This window comes from Anoplopoma fimbria, unplaced genomic scaffold, assembly GCF_027596085.1.
Source record: "Anoplopoma fimbria isolate UVic2021 breed Golden Eagle Sablefish unplaced genomic scaffold, Afim_UVic_2022 Un_contig_7711_pilon_pilon, whole genome shotgun sequence".
Taxonomy (NCBI): domain Eukaryota; kingdom Metazoa; phylum Chordata; class Actinopteri; order Perciformes; family Anoplopomatidae; genus Anoplopoma; species Anoplopoma fimbria.
In genome coordinates, this window is record NW_026551973.1 from 42130 (window position 1) to 59789 (window position 17660).

Below are 17660 nucleotides of genomic sequence, written 5' to 3' on the forward strand. Positions count from 1 at the left end.
TAAACCCATCAGCATGAATATCAAGTTGAGCTGTGAAACATTCCATCAACCTCTTTAAATCCACTTCTCTCCTCAGATTTCCCCTCAAGCAGCTTTAAGGTTGGAAAACTGCTGCAGCTGGATTAGATTCAGTGTTGAAGTCAAACATTAAACCACCATCTTTGTTTTCTTTATTTCCACTGGTGGAAAGACACCAAGTACATCTACTCAAGTACTGTAGTACAGTTTTGAAGTATGTGTACTTTGTACCTGAATACATCCATGTTCTGCTACTTTATACTTCTACTCCACTAGATCTCAGAAGGGAACATTGTACTTTTTACTCCACTACATTTATTAAACAGCTATAGTTATTATCAGATTAATATTTAAAATACTAAACATGTGATCAGTTTATTAAATATGAAGCATTAGTTTAGATAAAACTACCAAACAGTATTAACAAGAAGTTCAAATGAGCTCCATCTGGACCAGCTACATGTTAAAGTACCTTCTACATTATAATGATCAATAATAATGATCCAATAATATAATAATTAAACACAGAGGGGGCATTCTGCATAATGAGTACTTTTACTTTGAATCATTGCAGTCCTTCTGTACTTTAACTGAAGTAACATGTTGAATGCAGTACTTTAAGTTATGATGAAGTATTTCTCATACTGGTACTTCTTGAGTAAATGATCTGAATACTTCCTCCACCACTGTTAATTCAAGTGAAGAAGATCCACATTAAAGTTGGGTAAGATGTGAACTGTTCTTCTGGTTCTGCTTGTTGGTTCTGGTTCTTATCAAATCCTCTGATTCAGAAAATTAACCACAATATGAATTAATGTAAATAAGAGATTTCACGATGATAATAAATAGTTTGGATTCAGCTTTCATTAAGTCTGCCGAACTGCTCTGTCTGCGCAGGCGCACTGTGCTGTTTGTCTGTAAGCTTCTAGAAACACACACACACACACACACACACACACACACACACACACACACACACACACACACACACACACACACACACACACACTTCTAGATGAACTCACCTGATTTCCTGTAAATGAAGAGGGGAGGAGTCACAGTGATCAGGTGATCCTGTTACCTGAGAACAGGAAAAGAACCTTGTTGTGTTCAGTGCGTCAGTTCAGACTCCATGTTGAGTGGACGGAGCAGAAGGAGGTAAACTGAAGGCTGAGGCAGGGTGAGTGTTAATCCAACATCTGATTGTTTTACTGTCAAAGTCTGTGAGTCAGTTTTCTCCCTGTGGACTGTAGAGGAGACACATGTTAGAATGAACTGTCTGCTGTTATTACACTTTGTACTGTGTGTGTGTGTGTGTGTGTGTGTGTGTGTGTGTGTGTGTGTGTGTGTGTGTGTGTGTGTGTGTGTGTGTGTGTGTGTGTGTGTGTGTGTGTGTGTGTGTGTGTGTGTGTGTGTGTGTGTGTGTGTGTGTGTGTGTGTGTGTGTGTGTGTGTGTGTGTGTGTGTGTGTGTGTGTGTGTGTGTGTGTGTGTGTGTGTGTGTGTGTGTGTGTGTGTGTGTGTGTTCTGTGTGTGTGTGTGTGTGTGTTGTGTGTGTGTGTGTGTTGTGTGTGTGTGTGTGTGTGTGTGTGTGTGTTAGTTACTTCATGTTCTCGGTCTTGGGTGTGGCTCTTGAACAAACCTGTTTGTCTTGATTCTTGTGTTGTGAGCTCACAGTCAGTGTTACTGTTTTACTCTCAGACTGACTTCAGATCAGATAATGAGTAATCGTGTGGAGGAAGAGAGGACAGAGCAGAGTCTCTAGTCTCCGGCTGTCTGTCTATGAAGAGTGATCGGTCCAAAACTTGAACCTCCTCTCTTCAGTAATGAACCTGGACCCTCAGACACAAAGTAAGAGAACTGCTGCTAACTCATTAATAGGAGTCATTTTCAGTTACTGTACCTCTGACAATGTTTTCTGTTGATTTAGAGATTTTAAGTTGAGTTTGAGGTTCTTCCTCTTATTATCAGTGACCGCTGTCAGTCACCTAGAAAAGCTGTAATGTAATCTAAGAGACTAATACAAGCGTTTAACCCTCCTGTCGTGTTCGGGTCAAATCTGACCGATTTACAACTTTAATCAATCATAACTATTGTGTTTTACATCTGATTGCCCCAAGGCTTTATGATATCCTCCACACTAGGCATTTGAACATATGGAATTGCTGATCACTACTTTCATTGAATTTTGAGTGGTTTAGTCAACTTTGTTACACCCATGGTGTTCCCGGTCAAAAGTGACCATAGGAAATGAATGGGAAACACTAGATTATGTCCATTCATCAGATGGAAAACAGCCCCCATACACACTACACACCCACACATCCACAACTACACAACCACATCCACACATCCACAACTACACACCCACACATCCACAACATCCACAACCCACTATCCACAACTACACACACACCCACACATCCACACATTCCACACATCTGTTGACTACACACCCACACATCCACAACTACACACCCACACATCCACAACTACACACCTACACATCCACCACAACTACACACAATAACACATCCACAACTCATCACACACACATCCATGTTTTCACCCACACATCCACAACTACAACTACACACCACACATCCACATCCACAATTACCTCACACACACTACACAACACACACCCACACATCCACTATTACACACACACACACATCCAACTACACCCACACATCCACAACTACACAACTACACACCCAAACATACACAACTACACAACTACACACCCACAACTACACACCCACACACCCACAACTACCCATCCACAACTACACACCCACACACCCACAACTAAACACCACATCCACAACTACACAACTACACACCCAAACATCCACAACTACACAACTACACACCCACAACTACACACCCACACATACACACCCACAACTACACACCTTTCATACACAATCCACAACTACAAGTGGTCCACAACTACACACCCACACATCCACAACTACACACCCACACATCCACAACTACACAACTACACACCCAAACATCCACAACTACACAATACAACCCACAACTACACACCCACAACTACACATCCAGATTAACACACACCCAACTACACATCCACAACTACACACCCACAACTACCCATCCACAACTACACACCCACACACACAACTAAACACCCACACACACAACTGCACAACTACACACCCAAACATCCACAACTACACAACTACACACCCACAACTACACACCCACACACCCACAACTACACATCCACAACTACACACACACATCCACAACTACACACTTATTGAATTCGTATTTCTACTGCACTTATCCATTCGTAGTAGTTTGTAGCACTTATTATGTCGTATTAGTCTGTTGCAATTATTGTTTTCGTAGTAATTTGCCTCTGCACTATACTCTTGCTCTGGTTTATGCTTTAAGATGCTTGTTTAAGAAAGGAGATGCACTTATGACTTCTGGTGACTAGTAGTTCTCTTGAATACCTATGTTGAATACACTTCCTGTAAGTCGCTTTTTGGATAAAAGATGTCACAATATCTTTAAATCCACACTGTAACACACACACACACACACACACACACACACACACACACACACACACACACACACACACACACACACACACACACACACACACACACACATGTGTGTGTACCTGTGTGAACACCTGTTCACAGTCCCATATATAAAGTTGTACACATTTCAAACTTCAAACAAAAAAATCAGGTGTTTGTTATGGGAACCCATCTCTATCCCTGCGCTTATGTGCCATCCCCCCACGTGAACCACACCTTCCAGACTAAACAATGTTTCATATCTGCTCACTTTCCCCCTATATAAACCTTTATTTGTGCCTTGCTCTCATTTTACTCTGTGAACACAATGAGTAGGCGACTGATGAGGCGATTTTCTGTCAGAGAGGCTCTGGACCTAATTTAGCATTTTCAGTGTCTATTCTTTGTATATTCACAGCAGTTATTCATGTAAACCACTAGTCTGAGACGTTGTTTACAGCTTAAAAAGGTGTTAAATAAAATTTGGTGATGATTAATGTTTTTTTTGTTAATGTAAGAGCAGTTAAAACAGACCGGTCAAATTTGACCGGGAACACTAAAGTAAGGGGGAGAAACGAACAACACAGGAGGGTTAAACCTTCTAAATATCAGCAGTAACAGTAGTTTGTGTATTCAGAGCTCCTTTAATGTCTTTGTTGTTATCATGGATTCATTATGAATAAAATCATGTTGGTGTTTGCAGAGTTCAGTACAGACAGAGAGCAGAGTCTCCAGTATCCAGCTGTCTGTCTATGAAGAGTGATTGGTCCAAAGGTTTTCTTCCTCCAGACTTCAGTAATGAACCTGGACCCTCAGACACAAAGTAAGAGAACTGCTGCTAACTCATTAAGTGTTATTACACTTTGTACTGTGTGTGTGGGGATGAAGATGTGAAGGTTAAAGGATGAAAGACAAAATTTTGTACAGAGGTGTTTACCTCCCTGCACCTGGATGTGGAATAAATTTTACACAGTATATCTTCAGACATACACAAATATAAATCACACAGTATAACTAAAACCTAAATTTGCCATCACACAATTCAAAACACATTTAAACAAATGTAAACATAAAATAATGCAAATTGTTTCAATTGTTAATGGGAAAAAAAAAGTCAGTAAATAAAACACACAAACAAACAAAATTTAACTATCCTATTTTTTTTTTACTATTTGAAAAAGTAATTTCACACATTGTTTTTGCAGTATGGATAAGAATGAAAGATACAGTGTTCAATGCACTGAGAGATCATCCAGGGAGATGACAGTGAGTTTGAGCGCAACGGACGCAAGAACTGTTAACAATGGTTCAAACATGGAGCTGTACTTTTACCGTCACTTTTATCTAATGTAAAAGTCCCTTGCAGAGACTAGTAATGAGTCACATCTTTATATTTGAATGTTTCAGTTCTCTTTTTTGTTTCCTTACAACAATCTCTTACTGCCACAAATCCACTGATGGAATGTAACTAAGTACATTCACTCAAGTTCTGTACTAAAGTGCATTTTTATTGTACATGTATTTTAGCTTTTCATTTTCATTTTCTGCTACTTTATAGTTCTATTCCACCACATTTTTTAACCTAATATTATAATTTTTACTCCACCACATTTATTTAATAACTTCAGTCATTTGTTAGTTTGCAGATCCATATCAGTAATTAAAAATACAAATCAACTAATAATATTATGTATGAAAATTATGTATGAAAGATGGAGCCACCCAGCAGTATATACATATAGAAGTGAAAAGTGATCTGAATCAAAGAAAGGCAGATAAAAAGCCACATGAAGTGTATTCCTCTAGTCTTCAAACAAGCCTAAAGACTAAAGAGCATTGTGAATGTCATTTCTTAGATATGACTCTTCAACATGGAAACTGTCCCATGAGTGTATTTAGTATTGAGGTGAATGAGCTCTGTGTGTTTGTCATGATGAAGAGAAATAATGTGTGAGCTCTCCCAGCAGGTTGTTGTGTTGGTGTGAAGGTGTGGACTCTGCTATGAATCAGTGTGAGGACAGAGAGGAGGGAGTCCCTCCCTCTAAAAGCACTCTGTGTGGGGAACATGACAGCCAGACCAAAGGTCAGAGGTGAGAGGACCATCTCTAACTGTCCACCACTCTTCTCCATGTCACACAGTCTTTCATTCACTCACTCTGTTTATCAATATGGGATCAGGATCCATCAGAGACCAGACTGTCCTGGACCTGGACCTGGACCTGAACCCAGCTGTGTGTCCATGAAGAGTGACCGGTCTATGGAACATCCTAGTCTGTCTTCAAAGATGGAAAGATGCCACTCTGTTGATCAAAGGTGAGAGATGAATCATTAAACTGATGATGATGATGATGATGATGATGATGATGATGATGATGAGGTCAGAAGGTCACTCAGGTAAAACTCTCTGCTTTAACACCACATGGTTCCTCTCTTCATCCTGATTGGACAGCATTACTCTTCAACCATTATGGTCACCTCACTGCATCATTTCCTGCCTCTGCTGCACTGAATACAGCTTCAACATCAACACTGAAACATTTCTAAATTAAACATTGATTTCATACAAAATGTCTCCTAAAACTACCAGGATACAAATACACTGAGTACAGTAGTTATATTAAATCACTGACAGGTTTTGTCTCAGTGCAGAATTTATCTCTTGTTTCTATCAGGAGGAAGCTGGAACAACCTGAACCCAGCTGTGTGTCCATGAAGAGTGACTGGTCTATGGATCTTCCTTTAGTCTTCAAAGATGATCAGAGGTGAGGATTTAAACTGATGATGAAAACAAAGTGATGATGTGTTTCTATCAGACTCTCTGTTGTGAGATCTCCAGTTTTTAAACCTTTACTGACTCAGATGAAGTTCTCTGAGCACCAACACTCTTCTTCATTGAAACACATTCACACTGGGAGCTGCCCAGTACAACCAGTCTGACACTGAGACGCTCCACTGGAGCAGCTGGAGGTTCTGGGTGCCTTGCTCCAGGGCTCTTCAGCAGTGTACAGTGAGGGAGGGAGAGCTACATGGAGGGCTTGGTGAGAGCTGTTGGGACTAAACCAAACTGACTGCTGAAGAAAACAGTGAGCTGAAAGACGGAGCTGTTGATTCTCAGTGGGATCAGCAGGACCAGTAGACCTTTACCAGTACAGGGAGTCATCTGATCCACATCCACATATCACTTCATGGACCTTTACCTTGTGTTTGTCTCTGTGTGGACAGACACAATGTGAGCTGATTCTTCATGATTCCTCCACAGAGAGGACCAGGAGAGCTCACAGGTTCCCAGAGGTCAGTCTGCCCAGCAGCATCAAACACACCTGGACTCCATATTTATGGTCTGTACATGTACAACTACTTTTACATCTATTCTGTTCACAATCATCTCCATGCTGCACTTTTTAGACCAGTGGATTGTCAGTCTGTCCAACATGGATCTGATGTTTGGTTCCATGGTTTTAGTTTGTGTCCTTCATATAATATTCTGTTCCAGCTGCTGGAGGAGAACATCCTCACTTTTGTGAAGAACGAGCTGAAGAAGATCCAGAAGTGTTCTGAGTTCAGATTACCCAGAATGCTTAGAGAGTCAGAGGGTGGATCAGAGGTGAGGATGAAGAGCAGAGGAGGAGCAGCAGAGAGGCATTTCTGAAGATCACACTGCACCTCCTGAGGAGAATGAAGCAGGAGGAGCTGGCTGACTGTCTGCAGAGCAGTAAGAGGATTTTACAGATTTAACATGCTGGAAATGGAGGAATGGGACCTTTACTAATGTCTCAATATGATGAGATCTTCATCATATAGTCTGTTTGTCCTCCACTGATAAATACAACTAATTGAGGAAAACTATACATGTTGAAATCAAATGTTAATTCTTTGATTGTCATTGATCACTGGTTTGTTGTTGTGTTTTTATTCAGGAAGTCATTCTGCAGTTTGTCAGCGTGAACTCAAATCTAACCTGAAGAAGAAGTTCCAGTGTGTGTTTGAGGGGATCGCTAAAGCAGGAAACCCAACCCTTCTGAACCAGATCTACACAGAGCTCTACATCACAGAGGGAGGGACTGCAGAGGTCAATGATGAACATGAGGTCAGACAGATTGAAACAGCATCCAGGAAACCAGACAGACCAGAAACAACCATCAGACAAGAAGACATCTTTAAAGCCTCACCTGGAAGAGAGGAACCAATCAGAACAGTGATGACAAAGGGAGTGGCTGGCATTGGGAAAACAGTCTTAACACAGAAGTTCACTCTGGACTGGGCTGAAGACAAAGCCAACCAGGACATACAGTTCACATTTCCATTCACCTTCAGAGAGCTGAATGTGCTGAAAGAGAAAAAGTACAGCTTGGTGGAACTTGTTCATCACTTCTTCTCTGAAACCAAAGAAGCAGGAATCTGCAGGTTTGAAGAGTTCCCGGTTGTGTTCATCTTTGACGGTCTGGATGAGTGTCGACTTCCTCTGGACTTCCACAACAATGAGATCCTGACTGATGTTACAGAGTCCACCTCAGTGGATGTGCTACTGACAAACCTCATCAGGGGGAAACTGCTTCCCTCTGCTCGCCTCTGGATAACCACACGACCTGCAGCAGCCAATCAGATCCCTCCTGAGTGTGTTGGCATGGTGACAGAGGTCAGAGGGTTCACTGACCCCCAGAAGGAGGAGTACTTCAGGAAGAGATTCACAGATGAGGAGCAGGCCAGAAGGATCATCTCCCACATCAAGACCTCACGAAGCCTCCACATCATGTGCCACATCCCAGTCTTCTGCTGGATCACTGCTACAGTTCTGGAGGATGTGTTGAAGACCAGAGAGGGAGGAGAGCTGCCCAAGACCCTGACTGAGATGTACAACCACTTCCTGGTGGTTCAGTCCAAACTGAAGAAGATCAAGTATGATGGAGGAGCTGAGACGGATCCACACTGGAGTCCAGAGAGCAGGGAGATGACTGAGTCTCTGGGAAAACTGGCTTATGATCAGCTGCAGAAAGGAAACCTGATATTCTATGAATCCGACCTGACAGAGTGTGGCATCGATATCAGAGCAGCCTCAGTGTACTCAGGAGTGTTCACACAGATCTTTAGAGAGGAGAGAGGACTGTACCAGGACAAGGTGTTCTGCTTCATCCATCTGAGTGTTCAGGAGTTTCTCTGGCTGCTCTTCATGTCCATATGACCTTCATCAACTCTGGTGTCGATCTGCTGTCAGAAGAACAAACAACCTCCTGGTGGTCTAAAGTCTTCAGAGACAAACCTAAACTAACACATCTCTACCAGAGTGCTGTGGACAAGGCCTTACAGAGTCCAAATGGACACCTGGACTTGTTCCTCCGCTTCCTCCTGGGTCTTTCACTGCAGACCAATCAGACTCTCCTACGAGGTCTGCTGACACAGACAGGAAGTAGCTCACAGACCAATCAGGAAACAGTCCAGTTCATCAAGAAGAAGATCGACGAGGATCTCTCTGCAGAGAAAAGCATCAATCTGTTCCACTGTCTGAATGAACTGAATGATGGTTCTCTAGTGGAGGAGATCCAACAGTCCCTGAGTTCAGGACGTCTCTCCACAGATAAACTGTCTCCTGCTCAGTGGTCAGCTCTGGTCTTCATCTTACTGTCATCAGAAAAAGATCTGGACGTGTTTGACCTGAAGAAATACTCTGCTTCAGAGGAGGCTCTTCTGAGGCTGCTGCCAGTGGTCAAAGCCTCCAACAAAGCTCTGTAAGTACAGAGAGAGTTAGATTCATATATCAAAACTTTAATACACTCCAGAATTTTCTACTTATTATTTATTTTTTGCTCATCCTTTTCTCTTCAGACTGAGTGGCTGTAACCTCTCAGAGAGAAGCTGTGAAGCTCTGTCCTCAGTCCTCAGCTCCCAGTCCTCTAGTCTGAGAGAGCTGGACCTGAGTAACAACAACCTGCAGGATTCAGGAGTGAAGCTGCTGTCTGCTGGACTGGAGAGTCCACACTGTAAACTGGAAACTCTCAGGTCAGATCAAGTTAGTTTCTCTTCAATGATTTAAATGTGTCTCTAAACTATCAGCTCAATGCAGTGTAAACAGCCTCTCTCTTTTTAAATCTTTCTGAGTCGGGAAGACACCAGAAAAACTTTTACTCTGTTTTAAACACTTATAAACAACAATACATTTCAACCCCTCATCCTGATATCAATACTACAGTACTTTCTCTATACAGTAGAGCACAAAGTGCTTAAAATGTTCAGCTTGTTTAGAGTAGAACAAAAATAAATGTGTCCACTTTCACAAAAGTAATGATCTTTGCTCTTTCTGACATTATTATTATTTTTCTTTTTGTTGATTGTTGTCTCTTCAGACTGAGTGACTGTAACCTCTCAGAGAGAAGCTGTGAAGCTCTGTCCTCAGTCCTCAGCTCCCAGTCCTCTAGTCTGAGAGAGCTGGACCTGAATAACAACAACCTGCAGGATTCAGGAGTGAAGCTGCTGTCTGCTGGACTGAAGAGTCCACACTGTAAACTGGAAAATCTCAGGTCAGATCAAGTTCAATGATGTGTCTCTAAACTATCAGCTCCATGCAGAGTATCCACAATAATTAAAATATTATATAACCAGATAGAATAATTTTAGTATTGCAGTGGATTGCACAACGAATCGGACAATGCGAGTTTGTGGCACCTCGCCCGGAATAGTTAAACCGGGGCACCCTCCTGGAGCCAGACCCGGTAGGGGAGCTCGCCGGCGATTGCGTCTGGTGGCCGGGCCTTGGCACATGGGGCCCGGCCAGGCCCAGCCCGAAAAAGCTACATCGTGCCGCCACCCTGTGGGCCCACCACCCGCAGGGATAGGCATTGAGGTCGGGTTCAATGTGAGCTGGGCAGCAGGCTGGGGCGGGAACCTGGGCGTGCTGACCCCCGGCATCAAAGACTAGCTCTAGGGACGTGGAATGTTACCTCTCTGGCGGGGAAGGAACCGGAGCTGGTGCGGGAGGTGGAACGCTATCTGCTAGATATAGTTGGGCTCACCTCCACGCATAGCACCGGTTCTGGAACCAAACTCCTGGAGAGGGGCTGGACTTTTTCCTGGTGAGAGGCGTGAGAGGCGCCGGGCGGGTGTGAGGATACTCACAAGCCCCCGGCTGAGCGCCGCTGTTCTGGAGTTCTCCCCGGAGAACGAGAGGGCCTCTCTGCGACTGGGAATCGCAGGAGGAAAGTCTCTGACTGTCATTTGTGCCTATGCACCAAACAGCAGTTCGGAGTACGCGGCCTTCTTGGAGTCCTTGGGTGGTGTTCTGGAAAGGGCGCCGACTGGGGACTCCATAGTTCTTCTGGGAGACTTCAACGCTCACGTGGGTAATGATGGAGAAACCTGGAGGGGTGTGATTGGGAGGAACGGCCTGCCCGATCTGAACCCGAGTGGTGCTTTGTTGTTGGACTTCTGTGCTTGTCATGGACTGTCCATAACAAACACCATGTTTGAGCTTAGGGAGGTTCATAAGTGTACTTGGTACCAGAACACCCTAGGCCAAAGGTCTATGATCGACTTTGTAGTTGTGTCATCAGACCTGCGGCCGTATGTCTTGGACACTCGGGTGAAGAGAGGAGCAGAGCTGTCAACTGATCACCACCTGGTGGTGAGTTGGATCAGGTGGTGGGGGAGGCTGCCGGACAGACCAGGTAAACCCAAACGTGTAGTGAGGGTGAACTGGGAACGTCTGGCTGAGGATCCTGTCCGCAGGGTCTTCAACTCCCACCTCCGGAATAACTTCTCGTGCATCCCGGGGGAGGCTGGGGACATGGAATCCAAGTGGGCCATGTTCAAGTTGTGGTCGGAAGGCGATCGGTGCCTGTCGTGGCGGCAATCCGAGAACCCGCTGGTGGACACCAGTGGTGAAGGAGGCCGTCAAGCTGAAGAAGGAGGCCTTTCGGGCTTGGTTGGCCGAGGGGTCTCCTGAATCAGCAGGCAGGTACCGGTTGGCCAGAAGGGCTGCAGCTGCGGCGGTTGCTGAGGCAAAAACCCGGGTGTGGGAGGAGTTCGGCGAGGCCATGGAGAAGGACTTTTGAATGGCCTCAAGAAAGTTCTGGCAAACCGTGAGACGACTCAGAAAGGGGAAACAGGGCTTTTCTCAGGCTGTGCTCAGCAGGGGGAGAACTGCAGACCCGGACTGGGGACATTGTCGAGCGGTGGAAAGAACACTTTGAGGAACTCCTGAACCCGACCAACACGTCCTCTGTGGAAGAGGCAGAGTCTGAAGACTCAGGGGAAGACTCGTCCATATGCCTGGCGGAGGTCGTTGAGGTAGTTAAAAAGCTCTTCAGCGGCAAAGCGCCAGGAGTGGATGAGATTCGACCGGAGATGCTAAAGGTTCTGGACATTGTTGGGCTGTCTTGGTTGACATGTCTCTTCACTGTCGCGTGGAAGTCGGGTACATTGCCTGTGGAGTGGCAGACCGGGGTGGTGGTTCCCATTTTCAAAAAGGGGGACCGGAGAGTGTGCTCCAATTATAGGGGTATCACACTGCTCAGCCTCCCGGGAAAGTTTACTCCAGGGTGCTGGAAAGGAGGCTCCATCCGATTGTCGAACCTCGGATTCAGGAGGAGCAATGTGGATTCCGTCCTGGACGTGGAACAGCGAACCAACTCTTTACCCTTGCAGGTCTGTTGGAGGGTGCATGGGAGTTTTGCTCATCCAGTCTACATGTGTTTTGTGGACTTGGAGAAGGTCTTCGACCGTGTCCCTCGGGGAGTCCTGTGGGGGTACTGCGGGAATATGGGGTACCTGGTTCTTTACTACGAGCCATTCGGTCCTTGTATGACCAAAGTGAGAGCTGTGTCCGGATACTGGCACAAAGTCGAGCTTGTTCCCAGTGCATGTTGGCCTCCGCCAGGGCTGCCCATTGTCACCAATCCTGTTTGTGATTTTCATGGACAGGATTTCAAGGCGCACTGGGGGGAGGAGAGTTTCCGGTTTGGGGACCTCAGAATCGCATCCCTGCTTTTTGCAGATGATGTGGTTCTGTTGGCTTCTTCAGAACGTGACCTTCAGCACGCACTGGGGCGGTTCACAGCCGAGTGTAAAGCGGTCGGGATGAGAGTCAGTACCTCCAAGTCTGAGGCCATGGTTCTCTTCCGGAAAACGGTGGATTGCACCCTCTGGGTTGGGAGTGAGTCACTGCCCCAAGAGGGAGGGAGTTCAAGTATCTCGGGATCTTATTCACGAGTGAGGGTAAAATGGAGCGGGAGATGGACAGGCGGTTCGGTGCAGCATCAGCAGTGATGCGGGCGTTGTACCGGACCGTTTTGGTGAAGAAGGAGCTGAGCCGTAAGGCAAAGCTCTCGATTTACTAGTCCATCTACGTTCCAACCCTCACCTATGGTCATGAGCTTTGGGTAGTGACCGAAAGAATGAGATCGCGAATACAAGCGGCTGAAATGAGCTTCCTTCGTAGGGTGGCTGGGCTCAGCCTTAGAGATAGGGTGAGGAGCTCAGACATCCGGAGGGAGCTCGGAGTAGAGCCGCTGCTCCTTCGCATCGAAAGGGGCCAGCTGAGGTGGCTCGGGCATCATATCAGGATGCCTCCCTTTAGAGGTTTTCCAGGCACGTCCAACTGGTAAGAGGCCCCGGGGTAGACCCAGAACACGCTGGAGAGATTATATATCTCGTCTGGCCTGGAAAACGAAATTGGGGTTCCCCAGGAGGAGCTGGAAAGTGTTGCTGGGGAGAAGGACGTCTGGAGGACCCTTTAGCTTGCTGCCCCTGCGACCCGGCCCCGGATAAGCAGAAGGAAATGGATGGATGGATGGATGAATTGCACATATTTTTATCCATCCATCCATCCATTTTCCGTAACCTGCTTATCCAGTTAAGGGTCTCATCCCCTCTGCTGGAACTCCGATCTCAGCTGTCAATGGGCGAAGGTAGGGTACACCCTGGAATTTGTCGCCAGTCTGTAAGGGCTGACATATAGAGACAAACAACCATTCACACTCACATCCACACCTACGGGCAATTTAGAGTCTTCAATGCACCTAAGCTGCATGTCTTTGGACATGTGGGAGGAAGATCGGAGAATAAGGATTAGAACCCACGCTGACACAGGGGAGAACATGCAAACTCCTCACAGAAGGTTGTCCAGCCCGGGAATTAACCCAGGCCCCTCTTGCTGTGAGGCAACAGTGCTAACCATTACACAGTGCAGTGGACATATTTTTATAATACACATATTCATATAGTCAGTCTTTTTGTATGTGTGGTCTACTGGGAGCAGAGATGGTGGTGCAGCCTGACAGCAGCAGGAAGGAAGGACCTGCAGTACATCTCCTAAATAATAATATAAATATAAATATCCACCCCTCATCCTGATAGTGGTACTACAGTCCTTCCTGTATACAGTAGAGTACACTGAACCTACATTGTATCGTGTTTAGTGTAGAACAGCAAGCATTTTATCCACTTTCACTAAAGAAATTATATTTGTTCCTTCTGGTTCTACTTTATTACAGACTCATTATCAAAGAGGATTTCATTTTAACACAATTATAATTTTTTCTTGTTGTTGATTGTTGTCTCTTCAGACTGAGTGGCTGTAACCTCTCAGAGATAAGCTGTGAAGCTCTGTCCTCAGTCCTCAGCTCCCAGTCCTCTAGTCTAAGAGAGCTGGACCTTAGTAATAACGACTTGCAGGATTCAGGAGGGAAGCTGCTGTCTGCTGGACTGGAGAGTCCACACTGTGAACTGGAAATTCTCAGGTTAAGATTGAACGTCCACTTAAATCCTGATTTACATTAATGGGTAAACTCGTAACTTTCATAAGATTCTCTCTGCTTGTGTGATTTCAATCACATACTACATTTTAATATATTTATATTAACATGTACTAGATTGTTTCTTCTCACTCTGCTGTTATGATTTGAAATATCAAAAACCAGTGATACCAGTAATGTTGTCAGATTGTTGATGACATTATTGGGTGTTTGGTTGTGACTAGAAACCAATCAGTACCAATGTTAATGGAACCCCACAGTAGCCGACAGTATCTCAGTACTGCAGAAACCTTCCAGCCCTCACAGTTCCCTCAGATCATGTGACATGTGTGTTGTTTGGTGTGTTTGCAGGCTGTCAGGCTGTCTGATCACAGAGGAAGGCTGTGCTTCTCTGGACTCAGCTCTGAGCTCCAACCCCTCCCATCTGAGAGAGCTGGACCTGAGCTACAATCATCCAGGAGACTCAGGAGTGAAGCTGCTGTCTGCTGGTCTGGAGGATCCACACTGGAGACTGGAAACTCTCAGGTATGAAGAGGCCTGCTGCAGCCACAGACAATCAGTCTGATAGAGGGAGGTAGAGCTGGTTAATATGACCCTGACACACCAAACTGACCTCAAACTACCAGAGACTCATCAAACTGTTTGTGTCCCACATCAGACGATCAATACAGACAGAAGTAGTCAGGGAACAGTAGCCAGGATGAGCCAGAACAGGGAGGGAAGGTGATGAAACTGTTGTTTTTCTGGAGCGTTGTCTTGTTTCAACATTAGAAAATAGGACAGTGGTGTATCCTGACACGTTGACGGCCATCATGCCTCAACGTTGTCACGCTGCAGGTTTGTGGGCTCATATCAAACAATAGTTGGATGATTTGATGCTCTTCATCTGCCACCAGTGTGTGTTGCCTTTTAGTCCAGACATTATTGTGAAAAGACAAAACAGACAAAGAATCAACCTGTTTAAACCGTCTTGATAAATCATCACAATAGGAATGTTTTGCTGTTTTAAAGGAGTTCAGCTTCACCTGGTTTTGGTTTGTTTTGCACGGAGAGCGAGTTCCCTGGTTGATAAGAGTCGACTTGTTGAAACTACAGGTGACAGTCAACCGCACCAACAGCAGATTGTGGACATGGTGTGTCAGAGCCCAAAGAGGTTTATTTAAGTCCCTTTTTCTTGACCCTTTTTTACTACAGCAGATAAATACTTAGTTAGAATCCAAACCACACATGGGCCCAACACACACACACACAAAATAAGAAAAGTTACAGGCGTGTGCGTTGCTCTGGTGTGTTGCTGCCTTCAGAGTCCTCAGCAGAGCAAAGACACAGAAAGTCAAACTCACAGTTCAGTGAAAGTCTTGTAGAAACAGTTCGTTGTCCAACAGAAGAAAAACCAGGCGACAGCGAGGTGACGGCAGGTCACTCATCAGAAACACAAACCAACAGTCCTTCAGTCCACAATGGCGTCCTCTGTTCCAGCGACCGACAAACTTTAGCTACACACAGACACAGTCGCACAAACATTCAAAATCAACTGAGATTTAATCAATAAATGAGCGTTAGTGTCCACAGCTTCAGTTTTTCTTCTGTTTACTTGAACATTCATCAAGTTATCTACTTCGTGTTTCTCTGTGTTTCTCCCGTTCTGTCCTTCTCACTCTCTCTTTCACTACTTCTTCCTTTCTCTTTAACCCCGCCCCCTCCTTTAGCTACGCCCAATTACCACAGGTGGGGCTGATTGAAACCTTGCGTAACCAATCAAACACCATAGCTCAAACTAAAGGCACAATCAGTTTACTTTTCTTTTAACTTTAACTTAGTTAAACCCACTGTTTGCCTTCAATATTGTTTAGAACTGTTTATTTCAACTCTTATTCACTTATTTAAATCCTGCCTTATTTATGACTAAAGTATCTTAATCTCTCAGTTAACCATTTTTATTAAACTAAATTACTTTCAGTTTAATTGCCTTACTGAGTCATTTCATCCAACTTTATAATAAACTATTAGGAACTTATTTTAATCCCTAACTTTTACACCAGGGCTACATGAATAAGTGAACATAATGAGCTGTCGTCATCGGCCAATCAGAAGAAGCTCCATGAAGTAAAAGAATATCATGTGATTAATAATAAGTGCTCCATGTGAACATGAATACAAAGCTCTGTGTATGAGACGATGTAATGTCCATGTTTCCATGCTGCTCTGACCCCCCTCCTCCTTTCAGGGTGGAGCCTGCTGGAGTCCGATGGTTCAGACCAGGTCTGAGGAAGTGTAAGTGTGCTTTGAATCTGACTCATGAAAACAAAGCAGCACACATTCAACCATCTTCAAACTGTGACATCACTCATTCACATCTCTGATGTCATCATCACAGTGTCAACAGATGAACAGATGATAGATTAATAACTGCAGCTGTATTGTGTCTTGTTCTCTCCATCAGATTCCTGTGAACTCACACTCGACACAAACACAGTGAACAGAAACCTCAAACTGTCTGACAACAACAGGAAGGTGACACATGTGGAGGAGGATCAGTCATATCCTGATCATCCAGACAGATTTGACCACTGGAAGCAGCTGCTGTGTAGAACTGGTCTGACTGGTCGCTGTTACTGGGAGGTCGAGTGGAGAGGAGACGTTTATATATCAGTGAGTTACAGAGGAATCAGAAGGAGAGGAGACAGTAGAGACTGTTTGTTTGGATGGAATGATCAGTCCTGGAGTCTGTTCTGCTCTGATGGTGGTTACTATGTCCGTCACAATAAGACAGTAACACCCTCCTCCTCCTCCTCCTCCTCCTCCTCCTCCTCCTCCTCTGGTAGAGTAGCAGTGTATGTGGACTGTCCTGCTGGCTCTCTGTCCTTCTACAGAGTCTCCTCTGACACACTGATCCACCTCCACACCTTCAACACCACATTCACTGAACCTCTTTATCCTGGGTTTGGGTTCTGGTCATCTGGTTCCTCAGTGTCTCTGTGTTCTCTGTAGGAGGGAGAGTCTCCTCCTGGTAGAGAAACTTTCTCTCTGCTGACCAGATAGTTCAGTCTGTACAGGATCACACACAGCTGATGTTAGTTAGTACCAACCTGATCTCTCAGTGGTTGTAAATGCAGTCTGAGCAGGTGAGGGGTACCTGAGCTGGTCTGGACTCTGGGGGGTTGAGAGCTCTCTGGGACTTGTGGTGTTGCAGATGGATGGCTGAAAGAGCTGAGCGAGGTCCATGTAATTACCTGAAATGATCAGTTGTCTGAGAGAAGGTGTGAAACATGTTTTACTTTGTGTATAAAACTGAACTTTGTTGTCTTGAAACATTTGTTTGTGTGAAGAAAAACCTAC

At 44.9% G+C, this 17660-nt stretch overlaps 1 pseudogene; it reads left to right on the forward strand.

Annotated features, from left to right (window-relative positions):
• Window positions 1-1155: 1155 nt before the first annotated feature.
• Window positions 1156-17459, forward strand: LOC129115869 (NLR family CARD domain-containing protein 3-like; annotated as a pseudogene).
• Window positions 17460-17660: the final 201 nt, after the last annotated feature.